Source organism: Rhododendron vialii, chromosome 12a (genome assembly GCF_030253575.1).
Source record: "Rhododendron vialii isolate Sample 1 chromosome 12a, ASM3025357v1".
Lineage (NCBI taxonomy): Eukaryota > Viridiplantae > Streptophyta > Magnoliopsida > Ericales > Ericaceae > Rhododendron > Rhododendron vialii.
The window spans coordinates 34,024,382-34,033,317 of NC_080568.1; the positions used below are offsets into that span (position 1 = coordinate 34,024,382).

At 36.6% G+C, this 8,936-nt stretch overlaps 1 long non-coding RNA gene across 2 annotated transcripts; it reads left to right on the plus strand.

Annotated features, from left to right (window-relative positions):
- Nucleotides 1-888: 888 nt before the first annotated feature.
- LOC131310733 (uncharacterized) lies at nucleotides 889-5,611 on the plus strand. 2 transcript variants are annotated; one of them, XR_009195293.1, is made up of 3 exons: nucleotides 889-2,352; nucleotides 4,095-4,441; nucleotides 5,329-5,611. It is a non-coding gene; the product is annotated as an uncharacterized LOC131310733 (long non-coding RNA). The 2 variants fall into 2 exon arrangements; XR_009195292.1 differs by having other exon boundaries at nucleotides 1,078-4,441.
- Nucleotides 5,612-8,936: the final 3,325 nt, after the last annotated feature.

Here is an 8,936-nt window from a genome sequence, read left to right on the forward strand (position 1 = left end):
ATCTCTTATTTTTGTGACAATGCTATAATCGGTAAAACGTAAAATCCTAACGGTTCGGATCGAGCATTAAAAATAATAAGCCGGCAAGTTCCTTTAAAATCTATACATTCAATTTATTTGTTTCTAAATCAAGATCTTGTGTTATAGTCTAATGTACAGTAGCCAAGCGACCACAACAAAATCACAACGATCGATACTGTTCATTTTGTTGTGCTTTGTGTTCTAATCATCATTGTAAATTTTTGGGTCTATCGGATTTCGATTACCCGTTGACCGGGACACAGATTCATTATTAAAATGATATTTTATGTCTAATCCTGTATGTAATGATAAGAGATTTACATCATTTATTGCAGGAATGATCTAATTCTTTCTACGTAAAAGATAGACGGTTCCGATTTATAAAAAATAGCTTAGGCGGCCATCGAGTGGTGCACTACAAGACTTTAATGCCTCTGAAAGCACCGAATGTGTTCCGATCTTGTGGTTGCCGACATTGACGTCTTCTTTTATTGCTATCCGAACCGTCTATCTTTTACACAATATGAATTAAATTAATTTATACTAACATGAAGTTAATCGCGTATTGTTAGACATTTGATCGGACGAAAAATATAATTTTATTAACCAGCAATAAGAGTCCACCAAATATTTTTCCCAAAATCTAAAATCAAAAATTTGTCGACTAAACTAAATGTAAATTTAGACGGGGAATATAAATTTTTATGCGGCAATTAAAATTTTCGTGGAAAAAGGTGGCGGGATTTTGTAATTCCCGACTAAAATTTAGTCGATCATTTATTTTTCCCAAGTGAAAATATGGTGTAGTGTACACCTGATCTAAACTCTATCCCTAAAGTACAGGTCCTCTTCTCTTCTCTTCTCTTCGTCACTTCGCTTCCTCCAAAAATACACGCCGCCCTACCGCGCAACACAGGTCTCTCTCTCTCTCTCTCTCTCTCTCCCCACGCCATGGGTTCTGATTGACGCCATGGCCAGCAATCTCGCTTCTTAAATCCACAAATTGCAGAGCTACCTTGCTTGAATCTAGGGTTCTCCGCCAACTCTCTCTCTCTCTCTCTCTCTCTCTCTCTCTCTCTCTCTCTCTCTACGATGTGTTCCAATGTTTTTAGTCTTGTGTTTACATGTGCTGAATTTGGTTTCATAATGTGTTTTTGTGATGTTTTCACTTCATTGTCTTCCTACGTTATACTGTCATTGGAAATGTTTAATTTCTGAAGCTATCAAGAGCTTTTAGCATCAATTTTTTTAGGCTAAATGTTGCTCTTACCTCTATAGGTAATGGGTCTTGAACTGGGTGCAGTGAATTTGAACAAAAGCATACGTTTTTATGTATGTAGTTAAAATTGGTAATAATCTCCTACCAAAATCGTAGTAAGGTAGAATTAAAGAATTTAATTCTTTTTATGTAACCTCTATACTCCGCTAAGTAGATGTGGATTTCGCATGAAGGGATTTATTGTTCAATTTCATCTAATTCTGAATGAACGATTCTAAGTAGAAAAATGGTGTTGGAAGAATTCGGATGAGATAATTCGGATCTCGCATCGCTCAGTTCTCACTAGGTATGATTTTCTCTCTGCTTTATCTATTTTTGTTTGCTGCAAAAATTCTGTAAAAAATGTGTTCTTCTATATAGCTGTTGCAACTCGCAATTGAGACAAGTGATTATATTTTTCTACACTTGCTAAAGATGTGAAATCGACATGTCTGAATAAGTAATGTAAAATCATTACTTAGTTTGTTTTCTTTGCTAATTCAGGTGACATCTTATTTAATTGAAGGTAGTACTGACATTATTCACATTTGAGATGACCATTAACTATGAGATCATAGTTAGAAGTAGTAGGTCACTGAACAAATTGCCGTCTTAGTAATTTGAGGTTGGATATGAGACTGATGTTTTTCTATTCAATCGACTTATTATTATTATTTTTTTGATGAATAAGATTGATCAATTAGGCTAAGCTAATTTTAATCTTGAGAACATATTTTGGGATAGGTTGTAGGAGTATTAAGAAGGCAAGGGTTTGGGATAGGTTGTAGGCGTTGAAGTTGGGGCTCTCTTAATTTATGAACATGATCTAGTATAGAAGTGGGTTTCATGGTCCTTTGGGGTGGAATATGTTCTGTGGATGTTTTTTTTTATGAGCTTTGCATATATGATAAGCACTAGCAATGGGAACTGTGATGGGGTGTAGGTGTCCTGTGAGCTGTCTCGGGTATCGGAGATGAACCACCTTATGGTGAACGGCAGCCTGCGATACACCATCCTGGTGTAGGAACTGTGAGGAAGGATTACTCTCCTAATCATGATGTGATTTGCTAGAGGTAGGATTACTCTCCTAATCATGATGTGATTTGCTAGAGGTTCTGACTGATAGAGAGAAACATGAGCTGGTTTGTTCCTAAAGCAGGTCGAAAAATGCATGGATTCATGATGCATTAGTATATATATGCTCCAATGAGATCCATTTTGATGTATTTCTTCCATTTTCTATTCATATATAGTCTCATGTAGCATGAAGTATGTATGCCAATAGATTCACAGGACATTGTAATGCAAGAATAGAATTGTAGTTCCCTTGTACAGTTGGTTCCTTCTCACCCAATTTAGAGTACTTTTCCTGCAAAATCATCTCAGAAACAAAAGAGATAATGGTGTAAATCACCGTAGCGAATAGGAAAGTGAAATGTGGACAGGGAAAGCTTGTACTAATTCCTATCTAGAGTTGAGGATAGAAAGAGTAATGGCCTTTATCAACCCACGAAGTCATGAATTCTAGTTGATTCAAATTTCATGAACGGGTTTGAAGTTCAATGCCTACTAATTAATCTTTTTGCTTTGATTGAACCAAGTTAACTTATTCAACTTTAATTTTTCTGAAGTAGCGATTAGTGAATAACTTTTTTCTGTCTTTGTTGTTTTACTTGTAAGTTAACTTTCGTCTCTCAAAGTATTTTCAAGCATCATATTCTTGCATTCCGGTTTTAGTTGGTTTATTTGGCTATACGCCCACTCGCACGTGAATTGAAAAACATTACACGAATTACCGTAGAAGTACACTCATATACATAGCATATATTCATCTTAGTTAAACAAGGAATATCTTGGTTAATGCAAAAGGAACATCTACTGCTAATATTAGATTGGGTCACAATAATGTGATGGTCGACAGAGAATTTTTTGGTTTAATTAGGAAAAAGTTTAGATTGAGTTTTGAGTGTCACAATATTAGATTGAGTTTTGAGTGTCCATGTGTTCAATTAGGAAAAAGTTTACAGCTGTACCATGAGAAGGAAAAAATACATGCACAATCCAGCAAACATGGCTAAAAGACTTGCTGACCCAGAGGAAGATTGGATGATTTGATTAACTTGCTAAGTAGCTTGGTAGATTTGGTGGCTCCTGTATAGGGTATCGTTTTTGCTTATGAAGTGTAGTGTCACTGATTTTGTTTTAGTTTCAGTTGTATATGCCAAGGCCATCTTCTTGGTTTGCTTGTTCTTTGTTTGAGCTATAAAGAAGTGCATTACGCATCGAAAACAACAAAACCTTACGAGTTATTTCTTTCTTAATTGAATCCATCGAAAAAAATGCTTTTTATGTGTTTGTTTCTTAACCTTAAGCAATGACCAATACACCAGTTGGTCTCCCGAGAGTTGCATTTTTTTTCTTACCTGGTATGTGTTTATGCGTGTCCCATGTATATTCTCAGCCTCTACTACTCTCATAGGCTAGAAATTAGAAGTTCAACTTTCTTTTTTGGCCATAAATTTAGTTCTTTCTGATCCAGTTAAGGAAATTCCAGTAGAGCTGTTTTCTAGTTGCATTATCCGTGTTGTAAGCTAAAACCATGTTGTAGATTGCATGGCTCTAACGTTAGAGTTATTTCTTTCTTAATTGAGTCCATGCCCATAAGATGGACTCAATTAGCTTTTTATGCATAATGTTAAGACAATTTTTCGTTTTGGCTTCTAATTAGTTAGTATCTACCTATGTTCATGCTTTGAGCAATGGGATACACTAGTTCATAAATACTAATGGTGGATTGCTACTGGAAACTGAACAGGATCCAAAGGAAACCTTCATATTTTTGCAGCGTATTAGACCGCTAGAGAGAGAGAGAGATGAGTGGGCTGGGTATTGAGACCTAGCACTAGCTTCCCAACAAAACTAGACGAGCGCCAAAACCTGAAAGATAAGCGCCAAATTCTAGCGCCATATTTCCCTTCAAAACTAGACGAGCATCAAAACCTGAAAGTTGCTTTTGGGGAGTGGTTCAGTTATGAGGTGTTCCCTTCCCTTCTACCTTGAATTCAAGAGAATATTATGCATGTAGTTCTAAAGTTTGAGACTTCTATTGCAGATTCGTCAACGGTTGCTTCGGTTGCTTTTCCTGTTTCTCGTGCTCCTGAGGTGAGCAATTTTGAGACTTCTATTTGCATTTGTTTATTTATATTTTTCCCATACTGCAATTTGTAGCGTGAGACTTCTATTTGAGCAATTTTGAGACTTCTATTTGGTTAATTGGTTCTTTACTTGTTCTAGATGATAAATATTACCTTATGTTGGTTCTTTACTTGTTCCGATACGCCATCCTCTCTCCCTTCTGGTGTGTGTGTGTGGTTGCGAACTTGAGTATTTTGTGAGGGACGGTGTATGTCTCTCTTTATGGCACACTCAGGTATATGACTGACCACCTCACTATTATATAAAATCTTTGATTCTAATTATTTTTGTTTGAAATCTGTCACAAGTACTCGTCTCCAGATCTTTTTATCACACTGAATTCACCCCCCCCCCCCCCCCCATGGAATATCAATCTTTAGGGGCCTATGGAAAATGATGTTTGCTTGGAGGATTATTTTGGCGATGATCAAGAATACAACATTGAGTCATTCAAACTTATGCATCTTATGTACTGGAACCAGATTCACTCAATTACTATTCTCCTGTCCCGTTGTATTTGGAGAACTCTGTTGTTATTGCTTCTTAAAGTGTATTTTCAACTACGATTGCGCTTAGTACCCCTATGCAGAAAAAAGTGTATTGATAGCCTTTATGTGCATAACCATTTGTAGTGATGCTGAAATTAAATTTTTTTTTTGGCTCGGCATGCAGAAATTAGATTGACTGGACTAGCTATGTTTCTAATTCTAACCTTACAGGTGGTAACTATATTGATTTTGCTGGCATTGGCTGTTCACTCTGTTCTAGGGATAACGTCTACCCATTAATGTACGGCCTTCTACTAGTTCATAAATGCTAATGATAGATTGTTATTTTTTGTTGGTTTTTTACAGGGACGGCGTTTTAATGGAGTATCGTTCAGGATGTTGGTTATTGACTATGAAGATCGAAGTTAGATTTTGGTTGTGGACATGCTTAGATATTTTTTGGTTATCCATTTGTTGAAGTTGAGTGTTCACGGGGTTTGGATACATTTTGTTACTGAGTTTGGATTTTTTTTATTTTCCCCCCGTGGTGGACGTGTTGTTATTTTGAATTCTAGGAATTTGGGTACAAGTTTTTTTAACTATTTGGTGGACACCTCTATTTATGAAAGTTTGTATTTATTTCTTGGAATTTTAATTTTGTATTAATTGCATTAGGTTGGCAATTTTGTGGATTTAATGATTGTTGGTTGAAATTCATAGGGAATATAATAATGTGGAAAAAATTTGTAGAAAATTTTGAAATGACAAATTGGTATGGAACATTTCCCGACTAAAGTTTAGTCGCTAATAGGCCACAAATGATGATTTGTATATACTTTTACCAACTAAACAATTAGTTGGTGATAGTAAAAATTCATCTTCTGACTAAACTTTAGTCGCCAATAGGTCACAAATTAGTTGATTCGAAATGATATTTACCGACTAAACTACTAGTCGGTGATAATTAAAACACATTTTTCGACTAAATAATTAGTCTGCAATTAGGTAACACATTTCCCGACTAAATAATTTGTCGGCCAATAGGTTAAATATTCCCCGACTAAACCATTAGTCGGCAAATAGGATATACATCCCCGACTAAACAATTAGTCGGCAATGGTAATATTCGCCGACTAAAAAGTTAGTTGGCAAATGGTCTTATCTTTACCGACTAAATACACGTGGTGAATAAGTATTGGGTCGGGATATGTTAGTCGGTAAAGGTATACACTTTAGCCGACTAAACTTTTTTTAGTCGGCAACAACCTTTGCCGACCCTCTTCCACCGCCTAATGTGCCGACCAAAATTTTTAGTCGGGGAAGGCTTTTGCCGACTAAAATTCCTACAATTGCCGACTAAACCGTTAGTCGGGAATGGTATTTTTTCTTGTAGTGAAAGGTGCTTCAAATCATTAATTGCCATCTGAATTATCAACTGAAGAATGTGCGGAATAATTTCGTCAGCTAAAAACTCATGGAGTAATTTCACATGCCAAGGATAAGTGCATATGAATGTGGCATACGAATAAATGGAACAATAAGCTGGTACTATTTTCTATGAAGCTGATGTGGAGAAAATTATGCACCTCAACAATTACTATCAAGAACGTGATATGCATCTCCAATAAATAATTGGTGTTCACTTATGTCGTTTACAGAAATCGACATCGTACCTGTTACTCCAATTTTAGAGCAGTCACATGGAATAGAAAACTGTCCGCCTACAACAGGACATATGAATACTACACGAGTAGGTTACTCTGGGGAACTGCTTCACAGCATTGCTTCCCACAAGTGTAGGAAACTCTATTAAGTGTAGCTATATATATTACTTGCTATTATCCAATTCCAATACAAAAGTGAAACAATTCCATAGTTTGAACATTCAAGATCGATGGAAGCTCTAACTATCTTATACAATTACTACTCCCTCCGTCCCTTTTTAAGTGTCCTGCTTCGTAACTCCAACTTATTAAAAAAGCATCATCATTACACCTTTCACATCAACTTTTTCCTTCACTTTCCATACTTACCCATTATCATTACACTTTTATTCACTAACTTTTCAAAATAAAATCTACTTTTAGGGACAAAATAGACAATGCATCAACTTTTATCCCCCTAACTTTACAAAATGGACACTTATTAAGGGACAGCCCAAAATGAAATACTGGACACAAAAAAAGGGACGGAGGGAATATAATTTGGGGATTGACTGTCAGGCCCCGCTTTATAATAATTCGGCAACGCGATTTTCACCTTAATAAATAAATAATTTTGCCCAATAACTAAAAACAACTTTCTTTTCACTCTATCATGCAATGAATTATAAGTCTAACCAAATTAAAAGAAGCACGACAATCTATCCACTTTCGAATATTTCAATTTTTTTTTTTTTGATTAGCCACCAAGGCACTAAAACACCTCTTAAACCATACAACTCCAATTACAAAAGGAGGTACAAATTTTCCCTCTTCCTTGTCTAAAAGACATAACAAAGTATTTCTAGAGGAGAATTTAACATTTATCATTACATCCCCAAAGTCAAAAACATGTTCATGTAGTCAAAAGATAGTATTTCCAACAAAATATCATGTAGATCGACTCGCCAAAGCACAAAAGATATCTCCATCACCGTGTCCATCAAAGCGTATCCTTGCCTTTCGAACCTGTAAGGAAGGGGTGAGCACGACTGCCCACACATAATCTACTAAACTGCAAGATGATTTGGTTGTGTGTGTGTGTGTGAGAGAGAGAGAGAGAGAGAGAGAGAGAGAGAGAGAGAGAGAGAGAGAGAGAGAGAGAGAGAGAGCACGGCACTGGAATGGGGAAAAGAAAAAAAAAGAAATAGAGAACACTATGTTCTCTCAGCCAAAAGGATTTAAGGTGTAAAAGAATTACACCCTCTCCCCCTCAAGTCTCTAGATTACTACCTAATACTTGCATGTTATAACTGCTTGCACTAGAGCCCATCAACTAACACTTAAACAAGTAATTAGCTTTAAAAATTTCTAACACTAATTATACAACACATGGGAGTCTCCCAACACACTCGATCAAAGGACCAATGAATTCAAACACGGTCAAGAAAATGCCTACACATGCACCTGCACAACTATATTAAAAAAAATACAAAAAATAAAATCCAAGGCTCATAAAATTCAAAGTATTTAAAATAACACATTTCACATTAAGAAAATATTAATTAAATAAACTTAGACATGGTTCTCTACAACCTCCCCTCCTAAAAAAAAATTTCGTCCCCGAAATTTAAATAGCCAAGAAAGGAAGTGGTAATACCTTAAGGAGTAAATAACTCAGGGTTCTTAGAACGAGCTTCCGCCTCTAGCTCCCAAGTAGCCTCCTCGACACCATGGTGGTTCCACAACACATTCACCAATGGAATTAACTTTTTCACGTGTATCCAAAATCTGTACCGACTTCTCTTCATCGGAGACATCGCTTTCAATACCCAAATCAACCGAATCAAGAACATGAGAATTAAGGATCTGGCTCATACTTTCGTAGCATAGACACATGGAAAACGTCATAAACTCCAGATAACTGTGGTGGCAAGGCAAGTCGGTATGCCACCTCCCCAACCCTATCAAGAATCTCAAAAGGCCCAATATATCTTGGTGCTAACTTGCCACTAAGACTAAATCTCTTCAAACCCTTTCGAGGCGATTCATTCAAAAAGACATGATCCCCAACTTCAAACACCAAAGGTCGTCTCCTCCGGCCCTAAAGGCGTTGTCTCTCCGACATCTGCCTAACAAACTGGCGATCTACATGCCCTGCCATATAAGGCCTCAAATGGTGCCATCCCGATACTTGACTGGTAACTCTTATTATAGGCAAACTCCGCTAGAGACAAGTGATCCTCCCAAGAACCTCGAAAGTCTAATACGCAAGCTCGTAGCATATCTTCTAAAATTTGTATTGTGTGCTCGGATTGCCCATGTGTTTGAGGA